At 43.9% G+C, this 12,973-nt stretch overlaps 1 protein-coding gene and 1 pseudogene across 2 annotated transcripts in view; one reads left to right on the top strand and one right to left on the bottom strand.

Moving 5' to 3' along the window:
* Positions 1-12,973, bottom strand: part of GPR39 (G protein-coupled receptor 39) — a 234,271-nt gene that overhangs the window by 100,007 nt on the left and 121,291 nt on the right. The window lies entirely within an intron of this gene.
* LOC308621761 (large ribosomal subunit protein P1-like) overlaps positions 1-12,973 on the top strand; it is a 93,377-nt pseudogene that overhangs the window by 79,361 nt on the left and 1,043 nt on the right. The gene's annotated exons all lie outside the window — the stretch shown is intronic.

Here is a 12,973-nt window from a genome sequence, read left to right as displayed (position 1 = left end):
GAGACACATACAAAGATATGACCAATATAGAAATGGGGCTGGAGGGCTGGATTCCTGTCAACAGCAGAGAAAGAGCGGTTCAAGTCCCAGGTGTGGGTGATACACCAATGGAGACGAGTCTGTCATACAGAGGGAAGTAAGTCAGAAAGAGACAAACAAATATGGTATAATAACACATATATGCGGAATCTGAAAAAAATTGGTATAGACAATCTTATTTACAAAGCAGAAATAGAGACACAGATGTAGAGAACAAACATATGGATACCAAGGGGGAAAGGGGAGGTGGGTGGGATGAACTGGGAGCTTGGGATTGACATATATGAACTACTGATACTATGTATAAAACAGATAACTGAGACCCTACCATATAGCACAGGGAACTCTACTCAACGCTCTGTGGTGACATAAATGGGAAGGATATTCAAAAAAGAGGGGATATATGTATACGTATAGCTGATTCACTTTGCTGTACAGCAGAAACTAAAACAACACTGTAAAGCAACTATATGCCAATAAAACTTTTAAAATAAATAAATAAATAAAACCAATGGAGGATGTTCAGGGTTAGAAGAGAATAAGGCTGAGACCAGGACCCCAGGAAACGTTAACTGGTAAGGATTGGACACAGGAAGAGGAACCAAGAAATGCAGCTGAGAGAATCCAAATGAACCCAGGCCACAGGATCTGTAGAGTCACGGGGAGACACGGCTTCAAAGCACTAGTGAGTGGGCTTCCCTGGTGGCACAGTGGTTGAGAGTCTGCCTGCCGATGCAGGGGACACGGGTTCGTGCCCCGGTCCGGGAAGATCCCACATGCCGCAGAGCGGCTGGGCCCGTGAGCCATGGCTGCTGAGCCTGCGCGTCCGGAGCCTGTGCTCCACAACGGGAGAGGCCACAGTAGTGAGAGACCCAGGTACCACAAAAAAACAAAACAAAACCAAAAACAAAGCACCAGTGAGCAACATTGTAACGTGCTGTGAAGAACAGAGGACTGGAACTGAAATCCCCGTGTTGGGTTAACTTCGGGCAAAGCCATTTCAGTGTAGTGGGGAAGCCAGAGTCAGGCGGTGGTGGTGTGCAGAGAACAGCTGAAAAGTAGAGACACAGTGAGTGTGGGCTTGCTCTTTGGAGTAATCAGGTTGTGAGGGAAAGGTGGGAGGTCAGACCGTAGCTAGATGGGGGACTCAGGTTCAAGGCCATTTTCTCAGTAGGGGAGGGGGTGAGAAAGGAGAGCCTTGAGGGTGTTTATAGTAGAAGAAACAAAGCTGGGAAGGAAGGAGCAGGAGATACATGGAAGAGGGGAGTGATGCATGAACGGAGGGCCCACAGGAGGCCACAGGGAAGAGGGGATGCCTTCCACAGCATAGAGGAGGGTTCAGCCTTGGGCAGAGGAGAGAACATCTCTGCCCAGGAGTTAAAGGAAAAGCAGGAGAAAAGGCAGGTGGGTTCTGGGTGGGGAGAAAGGCCAACCTTAAGAAAAATTCCATCTGCCAACCTCTCTTTTCTCTATGAATTAAAAGGCAGGACTCTGCTGAGGCCATGATGGCAGGTGGTGGGTGGGAGATTTGATGAAAGCAGTAAATATTTAGTATCACTGCTTTTGGAGACTGGGAGAGGGAGCTGGCTGAGGGCTGCAGGCGGCCCTGGGAGCCCAGTGGAGGCTGGGAATGGTTCAGATGCTCTAACCAGTATGAAGGTGGGGAAAGCCGAAACATACCAGGCTGCAGGAATCAGGCCATGGTGACAGGCTCTTGCCCTCCCCATTCACCCCTCCCTTCATTCCACCCCCATTTTTATTCCTCTGTTCCATGCTCACCACTTCCCTATACAAAGTGTGGGCTCAAGCCAGCAGCCTGAGCATCAGGCAGGAACCTGCTGGAAATGTCCGATCTCAGGGGTCACGCCAGACGTCCTGTAACAAGATCCCCAGGTGACTGGAACGCACATTCCATTTGAGAACCACTGCTCTAGTCTTTTCCAACTACAGTTCTCGCTGCCTTGCTAATTAACATGCCGTGAAGTTTGTGTGCTCAGCTTGGAACACTCGTCTCTCATGCTTTCTAGACAATTCTCCTCCTCTGTTAAGACTGGGTGTCAATCTTACCTTCTCTCTGACTTTTCCAAGGCCCTGCTGGGAAGAGCTATTTGCCGCCTGGAAAGTGATTCCAGACCTCATCTGAGGGCCGCCATGTTGCTTTCCCTTATCCTCAGCGCCCACCACAGTGCCTGGTACAAAGCCTGTGCTCTGTAAGGTGCCTGAGTATTCACTGAATGAAACCCAGGGCCCAGGTCTCAGCTCCATGTCCCAACCCACGCCCCTGACCATTTTCTGCACATCGAAAGTCATGCCTTTTTTTAAAAAAATAAATAGTGCTATAAATTAAGCCCCAAATTCCTCACCTTGCATTTGCCTGATATGACCCCAAACCCTGGGAAAGCACTGGGCTTGTTGTTTTCTATAAAAATTTAAAAAGCCATATCTCACTTTTTCAAATTACATGTCACATGAAGCTCAGCTCTCAGGTTCCAACCTTGGGCAGGCTCTTTTCCCAAGTGGCTATAAAGAAATGCAATACTTCAAAACATCAGTTCACCTGTTACTTCATGTTCCAAGTGTGGAAACCCTCTCTACTTATTTCTGAGTAGGAAACCTATTTTCTAATAAAGCAAGGAAAGTCAACTAAATTACAAACATGTATGGCCTTTCAATCCACTCTGTATGTTCCTGGGTATGAAAATGAGGTCTTTTTTTAATCCCTTTTTTCTATCCCTTTTTTCCATTTTATGCCCTGTTTTCTATCCCTTTTGGATCTTGACATAGAGTTGGTGCTTAACAAACGTGCTTCTGATCAACTGAAGAGGAACTATTTCCCTACTTTAACTTTCACAACTAAATTGGACCAAGAAATATACTGATTGTGGGGCAACTTGCTGAGTCACCTGCTAAATGTTTATTTCCTCCTTCTAGGTCTGCCCGAACCTTTCAGAGTTATCCTTTCCAAACCTGGGATTTATGGCTAATCATTACTGCTTAATACCTGCTGTACAATTAAAATAACCTGGGAACCCAGGAGCCTTGGGAAGCAGAGAGAAAACAGAGGAATCCACCCCAATACAATCTCAAACCCATCGCCTTATTAATCACGTTAGGCCCCGAAGAAATAATTTTTTCGGCCCTTAAACACTCCCAGAAATGCTAACATTCAGGATGCTTCCCTCCCGACCCCCATCGCATTTGGACCTGCCAGTCACACTCTGTGTAGGAAAGGATTTTGATTTGTGTCAGTAATGTTGCCTTAGGAATTGCAAACATTTAGAAATGCACAGAAAAAAAAAAAAAAAAAAAAGCATGTGCCATTAAAAATGGGAATTTAAGAGACTCAGAGTCAGTCTACAAGAAACCCACTTCAGACCTAGGTAGACATACAGACTGAAAGTGAGGGGATGGAAAAAGATATTCCATGCAAACAGAAACCAAAAGAAAGCTGGAGTAGCAATACTCCTATCAGATAAAATCGACTTTAAAATAAAGAATGTTACAAGAGACAAGGAAGGACGCTACATAATGATCAAGGGATCAATCCAAGAAAAAGATACAACCATTATAAATATATATACACCACACATAGGAGCACCTCAATACATAAGGCAACTGTTAACAGCTATAAAAGAGGAAATAGACAGTAACACAATAATAGTGGGGGACTTTAACACCTCACTTACACAAATGGACAGATCATCCAGACAGAAAATTAATAAGGAAACACAGGCTTCAAATGACACAACAGACCAGATAGATTTAATTGATATTTATAGGACATGCCATCCAAAAATAGCAGATTACACTTTCTTCTCAAGTGCACATGGAACATTCTCCAAGCTAGATCACATCTTAGGTCACAAATCAAGCCTCGGTAAATTTAAGAAAATTGAGATCATATCAAGCATCTTTTCTGACCACAACACTATGAGATTAGAAATAAATTACAGGGAAATAAACGTAAAAGACACAAACACATGGAGGCTAAACAATACATTACTAAATAACCAAGAGATCACTGAAGAAGTCAGAGGAAATCAAAAAATACCTGCAGACAAATGACAATGAAGACACAACAATCCAAAACCTGTGGGATGCAGCAAAAGCAGTTCTAAGAGGGAAGCTCATGTAGTGATACAATCCTACCTCAAGAAACAAGAAAAACCTCAAATAAACAATGTAACCTTACACCTAAAGGAACTAGAGAAAGAAAAACAAACAAAACCCAAAGTTGGTAGAAGGAAAGAAATCCTAATGATCAGAGCAGAAATAAATGAAATAGAAACAAAGAAAACAATAGCAAAGATCAATAAAACTAAAAGCTGGTTCTTTGAGAAGATAAACAAAATTGAAAAACCTTTAGCCAGACTCATGAAGAAAAAGAGGGAGAGGACTCAAATCAATAAAATTAGAATTGAAAAAGGAGAAGTTACAACAGACACCACAGAAATACAAAGCATCCTAAGAGACTACTACAGGCAACTCTATTCCAATAAAATGGACAACCTGGAAGAAATGGACAAATTCTTAGAAAGGTATAACCTTCCAAGACTGAACCAGGAAAAAATACAAAATATGAACAGACCAATCACAAGTAATGAAATCGAAACTGTGATTAAAAATCTTCCAACAAACAAAAGTCCAGGACAAGATGGCTTCACAGGTGAATTCTATCAAATATTTAGAGAAGAGCTAACACCTATCCTTCTCAAACCCTACTTCAGAGGAAGGAACACTCCCAAACTCATTCTGTGAGACGACTATCACACTGATACCAAAACCAGACAAAGATACTACAAAAAAGAAAATTACAGACCAATATCACTGATGCATACAGATGCAAAAATCCTCAACAGAATACTAGCAAACAGAACCCAACAACACATCAAAGGTTCATACAATATGATCAAGTGGCAATCATCCCAGGGATGCAAGGATTCTTCAATATATGCAAATCAATCAACGTGATACACCATATTAACAAACTGAAGAATAAAAACTGTATGATCATCTCAATAGACGCAGAAAAAGCTTTTGACAAAATTCAACACCCATTTATGATAAAAACTCTCCAGAAAGGGGGCATAGAGGGAACTTTCCTCAATCAAGACAATATGCTACTGGCACAAAAACAGAAATATAGATCAGTGGAACAGGATAGAAAGCCCAGAGATAAACTCACACACCTATGGTCAACTAATCTATGACAAAGGAGGCAAGAATATACGATGGAGAAAAGACAGTCTCTTCAATAAGTGGTCCTGGGAAAACTGGACAGCTACATGTAGAAGAATGAAATTAGAACACTCCCTAACACCATACACAACAATAAACTCAAAATGGATTAAGGACCTAAATAAGACTGGACACTATAAAACTCTTAGAGGAAAACATAGGAAGAACACTCTGACATAAATCACAGCCATATCTTTTTTGACCCACCTCCTAGAGTAATGGAAATAAAAACAGAAATAAACAATGGGACCTAATGAAACTTAAAAGCTTTTGCACAGCAAAGGAAACTATAAACAAAATGAAAAGACAGCCCTCAGAATGAGAGAAAATATTTGCAAACAAATCAACAGACAAAGGATTAATCTCCAAACAGCTCATGCAGCTCAATATTAAAAAAACAAACAACCCAATCAATAAATGGGCAGAAGATCTAAATAGATGTTTCTTCAAAGAAGACACACAGATGGCCAAGAGGCACATGAAAAGCTGCTCAACATCACTAATTATTAGAGAAATGCAAGTCAAAACTACAATGAGGTATCACCTCACACTGGTTGGAATGGGCATCATCAGAAAATCTACAAACAAATGCTGGAGAGGGTGTGGAGAAAAGGGAAGGAACCCTCTTGCACTGTTAGTGGGAATGTAAATTGATATGGCCACTATGGAGAACAGTATGGAGGTTCCTTAAAAAATGAAAAACAGAATTACCATATGACCCAGCAATCCCACTACTGGGCATATACCCACAGAAAACCATAATTCAAAAAGACACATGCGGGCTTCCCTGGTGGTGCAGTGGTTGAGAGTCCGCCTGCCGATGCAGGGGACACGGGTTCATGCCCCGGTCCAGGAAGATCCCACATGCCGCAGAACGGCTGGGCCCGTGAGCCATGGCCGCTGAGCCTGTGCGTCCGGAGCCTGTGCTCCGCAACGGGAGAGGCCACAACAGTGAAAGGCCTGCGTACTGCAAAAAAAACAAAAAAAAAAGACACACGCCCCCCAATGTTCACTGCAGCACTATTTACAATAGCCAAGTCATGGAAGCATGACCCATTGACAGAGGAATGGATAAAGAAGATGTGGTACATATATACAATGGAATATTACTCAGCCATAAAAAGGAACGAAACTGGGTCATTTGTAGAGATGTGGATGGATCTAGAGACTGTCGTACAGAGTGAAGTAAGTCAGAAAGGGAAAAACGAATATCGTATATTAACACATATATGTGGAATCTACAAAAATGGCACAGATGAACCAGTTTGCAAGGCTGAAATAGAGGCACAGATGCAGAGAACAAGCATATGGACACCAAGGGGGGAAAGTGGTGGTGGTGGTGGTGGTGGGATGCATTGGGAGACTGGGATTGACATATATACATGGGACCTTTGGTACATCTGGAACAGGTACGTGGATTCCTTCAAATAAGGCAGTGGGGGGATTAACATGTGTCTACTCCCCACAAGGCTCCATCCCAGCACTTTTCATAGATTATCTCATTTCATCTTCACAAAAGACCTGCCAAGTGGCTACTGTTAGTCTCATTTTACAGACCAGGTAACTGAGGCTCAGAGAGGCTAAGAAGGTCACCCAGAATAAGACAGCTACTAAGGCTACTCAGGATAGCACTCCCACAGGGGTCATGGTCTGCCTACCTCGAAAGCTATGCCTTTTTTTAATTGCACTAAATTGGCATGAATCCTATTTTCTTAGACTCTGTCCTTTATATAACAAAAAAGAAGCATTATAGGATACCCTAAAAGGACTTCCTACCAAAACATCGTATTCCACTTATCTCTCATGGTAATTGAAATTCCCAAATGACTCTTTGGGATTAGGGCCACTGAAGCTCTCTGTTAGGATGACAGTGTTTGCTACAATGAAGAGAATTCCAAATTAGAAGTCATGAAATGTTTACTAAGTGTGTATTTTACCCAAGGCACCATCGTAGATGTCGTGACAAACACACAAAACAATTCTGTACCCTCAAGAAGCTTACAAGCTAAATAGCAATTTCAGATCTAAGCAACAGTTCAAAGTGGTAAAGAGTTGTCACCAGCCCCCTACAAGGTGAAGTGCCAAATAAATTTTCTACACAAATGTCTATAGGCCCTCAGACATTATACCCTTAACAGGCATCCTGGCAGCCCAAAAGATGAATTTCACTAAAGTAGTTCCTATCACCCACCCCGAGGAAATGAGTCTTGGGAGGCCAGAAAGGACTGTGATGCGGAGGACCCTCTGTGAGTTTGAACCCGATTAGAACAGAAGGCCTGCAGTAGTCATTAGAATTGACTGTACAAGTTGGGGGCAGTATGTGAAGGGGGAGAATTTGAAAAGTCCCATTTTGCATCTACCTTTGCCACACAGAGTTGTCTGCACAATTATATCCTGTCACTTTAGCTGCCTCAACAAAATCTCATGCTAGGTAGGAAGAACATCAAGCCTGGCGTTTGACAGTGTTAGCGTACAAAGGACTGGCTATCTGAATCCCCCAGCCATCCCCAGCCCCACCTGGACCACAGCCTTCTCAGAAACACACATGATGAGGAAAGACCTCGCTTAGAGCCAGTGGTGTGCTGGAGCTGGTGTGTTCCAACTAGAGAGAGTTAGCTGTGAAACATTCAGCAATCTGGTGATAATCGGCCATGGTGGGCGCATTTACACTATGGAAATTGGCAAGTTACACCTCAAAGCTGTGTCTTTTTTGTGGAGAGTTTGCCAGCTCACCACTGCTTAGAGCTGTTCATATACTGTCCTCTCTCTGATTTGTACATTTACATGAACTCTGTATCATTCAGCGAGCCTCAAGTTAAGATGATACGCATAATGAATTTCACCATTTGGTATGGAGCTCTAAGAGACCAAGGATGTATTTGCTTTGAAGAAGGTTTTCTAAAGCAGCCACTAGCATCTCTAAACAAATTAGATGAGCGATGATCAAAGCGTGGCCCTGGAACAGGAGCATCACAATCACCTGTGAACTCCCGCCACATCCCAGATCTACTGAATCGGGAACTTTAGGGGTGCCCCAGCAACTTGTGTTTTAATAAGCCCTCCAGGTGATTGTAACACACACTCAAGTTTGAGACACCAAACTAGAGTACCCTCTCCCCCAGCAGTAAAACCAATCTTTGGCTTTTACCATTTATACATTGTATGCACAATGTACATGCTCACACCATGTAATAAATTATCAGGTACTATATGCTCTATATAACATCTGTGTTGCAGTCAGCCTTCAAGATGGCCTCCAGGGTACCTCCCGGTGTTCATGCACTTATTTTGTCCCCTCCCATAGTGAATCATCAGGGGTCTGTGTGTGACCAGCAGAGTGCTCAGAAATTCTCACGTGTGACTTCAGAAACTAGGTCATTACAGGTGTAGCTTTCATCGTTTCTCTTGGTTACTTGCTCTGGGGGGGCCCAGCCACCATGCTCTGAGGACAGAAGCCCATAAGTATAGAACTGGGATACCGAGAGCCAGCACCAATGCCAGCCATGTGAGTGATCCCCCCAGAAGTGGACCATCCAGCCCCTGCCAAGTTTTCAGATGACCGTAGCCCCAGCTGACACAGGACGGCAATCTCACAAGATACCTGGGCCAAAACCACCCAACCAAGCAGTCCCTCCTGAATTCCTGACCCATAGAAACTGTGAGAGGCACAGCACTAAGTTTTGGGGTAATTTGTTACACAGCACTAGATAACCAATACACACTGTACTAAAAGTGCTTAAGGGCAGCCACATGGGGAAGGTTTGAATGGTACAAAGTTGTATGAAGCAAGGTCTTTTCCAAAAAGAAGCTCACTACTTATGTGGGAGATGAGATACATAAGCACTAAAAATAACTGTTTTTTTTTTTTTTACTTATTATTAAGAGATCACAAGTCTAGAGGGAGAAAATGCACATGCAAATCCTTTGAAAAATGAGTTATGCTGCAAAGTCAAGTTTTCCAGCCCCCTTTAAACCCCAGGACATTTTAATTTGTCCCCTTTCTTAATATACTGTATTCTTCCTCAGCTTTTTAAGCAGAGTGAATACAAAGTAATTGCTGTCGATGAGGTAAGGGGTTGTTGTGAACCAGTTATACAGGGCACAAAAGATGTCATTTAGCTGTCAGTGCAGACAACCGGGGACCCAGGGCTGCATGTCAGTGACTGCCTTCAGCATGCAAGGAGGCTAACAGACAAGACCATTTTCTGGTTTCTAGAAGTCTTTGTAAATCCCCTCATTCATTCTTCACCACAAACTCATGATTGTCACAAATTCCTAATGAGAAAACGGCAGCTTGGAGCAGATAAGTGGGGTCACCTAACTAATAAGTGACAAAGCCGTGAACTATCTGACTCAGAGCCCAAGCATGTGGCCTTCAAGGAACTCTCACTGGCTTCAGAAAGGTCTTTGGTGCCAGCTTGTGTAACATAGTATTTTAAGGCAACACAGGTTCATTGTATAAAATCCCAAAGGTATAAAACTCAGGGTTGGGAGACTGGGATTGACATATACACACTACTATATGTAATTCCTGATATCACTGAGCTGCTGAATCAAAGCCAAAGCTTCCTACATCCAGACTTCATGTTATGTCAGAAAAAATGAACCTATATTCATTCAAGCAATTGTGGTTAGGTTTTTTGTTTCATGCAGCCAAAAGCATTCCTAAATAATACTGAGGGCAACATATTACAACCACCAAACTTATAATAACAGGACATGCAGTCGGTGCTCTTCCTCTACATAAAATAGAGGAAACTGCTACAGTAGGTCATTCAATGCTTCAATAAAGCCACCTTCCTAAAATTACACTTGATAAAATCTAGGATAAAGGCTGGAAAAGTTCACCAAAACAATCCAGCTTAATCAGCATTATAAAAATATTCTGGATGGAAATGCAGCTTGGTATAATAATGGAACAATCACTACATTAATCAGAAACCATCAACGGAAGCTCTAAGTACTACTAATCCTATCTTAAGCAAGTCACTACTCTTCTCATTTTTCATCTATACAATGAAGAAGTTAAACTGGGTAACCCTGGGGTCCCCTTCAGATTTGATATCCTGTGTAAACTGTTAACTGAAATAAATTATCTTTAAAAAGTCACATGGGCCTCCCTGGTGGCGCAGTGGTTGAGAGTCCGCCTGCCGATGCAGGGGACACGGGTTCGTGCCCCGGTCCAGGAGGATCCCACATGCCACGGAGCGGCTGGGCCCGTGAGCCATGGCCGCTGAGCCTGCGCGTCCGGAGCCTGTGCTCCGCAACGGGAGAGGCCACGGCAGTGAGAGGCCCGCGTACCGCAAAAAAAAAAAAAAAAAAAAAAGTCAGAAACTTCTTCTGTGGCCTCCTCATTTGCTGGCTGCTTTCCAGCTGCAACAGCTGACCTTCTAATGCCTTGCATCAGTCTGAAAGGACAAATACGCCTGCATCTGTCATAAATACATCCAGTCTTCTCAAAGCACTTTGGAACAAAGGTGGAGGCAGTTCATACCATGCAAACCACAGATGCAACACCGAGTCCAAATGTTTTTTTTCCAGAAGGAAGGTGCCTCCCGTGGTACAGGGCTGTCTGTCAGTATCCAAAGACTGAGGTCTGCCATCTTCCAAAATGGCTGGACCATGGATGAACTGATCGAACTTTTCCCTATCTTCACCCACTGCATGTTAGCTAGTTATCCATTTTCTTTTTTTCAAAATTAGCAGGATCTTTTTGTGCTTTTGCCCCTGATCTTTCACTAAGGTAAGACTAAACTCTCTACAATAGATGGCTCTCTCAGTACTTCACCCCGTTATGCTGCTTGCATATTCATTATTGTCCAAGCTACAGTGTTATTTTTCCATGATTTAGCTTGTTTTGTGCTGTGTGGTGAATTCTGAACGAGGCAACCAGGCTGAATAATTTGGTGGGCTTTCAGGAGGATACCCTGATGTCTTTGTCTTTCAAGAGGATACCCTGATGTCTCTGTATCTCCCTCACCAACTCACACAGACCCATTCACATGCACAGGGCCTGTCAAAACCCCAGTGCAGAGTTGCAGGCATTGTTGACAGGTATAGTTTGAGGGCTGGGGAATCAGAAAGCAAAAGGGTACCTCCTGATCTCAGGAGCCTACGGTCAAGCGACTACAGATACATGCAGTGAACACTGTATAGGGTTATAAGGCAGCGTAGAAGTATGTGCATGGCACCGTAAGCCCTGAGGAGGGCTACTTAACTGAACGCAGAGGGGGAGAGGAGATTCAGGGCAGCCCTCCCCCTAAGAGAAGCCCACATGTGGTGGGTTTGGATAGGACAGGCTGGCGGGTGTGCTCCAAGAGAGACGGCTGCTGACTCTTCTAACCCCACTTCCCCACCCTCGCCCCTCTTCTCTCTGTTCTCTCCACTTTCCTACCTGCTTTCACCTGCTCAACAGTCTTGGCTTGTATGGGGAAAGCTGGCATTCTGTAGATGCCACCAGCCAGACAGGCGGCCCTGCTCCCACCAGGCTATCTGACGCCACCCCTGGGGCCCACCTCAAACCTTCTCAAACCAGGTGCTTGGTGAAGGAGCCCAGAGGCATCTTCCTACAGCCAAAGGGATTTGTGTTTATCGTATCTGTTTGGGGATTGTTTTACAACACTGTGGAAGCTGGAAATATGGGATCCAAACAACCGAGGCCTCACAGTGCCTTGGCAGTTTCCAAGTGAACAGAGTGATGGAGGAGTATTGTGGGGCTTTCCAGAAGGGCTGGGAAGAGGCTTGGAGTCAAGAAAGGGCAAGTACAGAGACTGTGGCCAGGAGGCGTGGGGCTGGTGGGAGCCCATCAGCGAACTCGCACCTTGTCCTTGAGGCTAGTGGCCCTTTAGAGCCCTGGGTCTCTCCCACAGGAACAAGGAAAACGGGGGACCACAGATAAAAACCTTCCAAATGATTAAGGGCTGGTAAATAAGGCAAAAAGGAGAAAGGGAAGCCGAGGGCCTGGTGGTTAATGCCAGTCCTCCTGGGATGTGACGCACTCTCAGACAGGGGGCCCCCTCCTCTTCAGTGTTCACAGGATAAGACAGAGAGGGTTTCTCTGAGCACCTGGAATCTCAAGAAGACTTCCTGATGCTGAGTGCTGTTAATGTTCAGATTCTGGGGAGGTAATGTCTCCCCCTCTCTGAAGGACTCTGAAAGAAAGACCCTAACCCTACCCCTAACCTGGATGGTTTACAGTGGTCCAGCTCAGAGGGAAGGCAGCTAAATGGATGCTTGGGTCCCTTCCAGTCTTCAGATGCTCTATTTCCACCACGTGGTGTCTGTCTGGAAGAAGCTGTATGGCCTCTAATTCCGTCATAAAACCAAGGGGGTATGTTAAATATCTGTTCACTGTAAAACTCCAACCACTCTACTAATACAATTTCCACCTTCCTTCCCTTTTAAACTTACAAACCAGAATTCTAATTTATTAAAGACAGGGATATAAATCAAGCAGGATAACTCACTTGGGTCATTTAACATTAGACAATTACCCCCCCCTCCGCCAACCCCCTTAGGAAGTAAACTGACCAACTTGCTTTCTTTTTTAACTTGTAAAAATATTTTCTACTATAAACATTTTCAAACATATGGAAAACTAGAGGGGACAGCATAACAAACCCCCATATACTCATCACCCGGATTCAAACTTAACACGTCTAACAAAATTAGCAATAATTGCTTGTTGGTCAATGTC

The sequence above is a fragment of the Mesoplodon bidens genome, assembly GCF_964165515.1.
Source record: "Mesoplodon bidens genome assembly, chromosome: 8".
NCBI classification, from domain to species: Eukaryota; Metazoa; Chordata; class Mammalia; order Artiodactyla; family Ziphiidae; genus Mesoplodon; species Mesoplodon bidens.
Note: the sequence above shows the minus strand (reverse complement) of the source record. Positions and strands in the feature narration are given on the sequence as shown.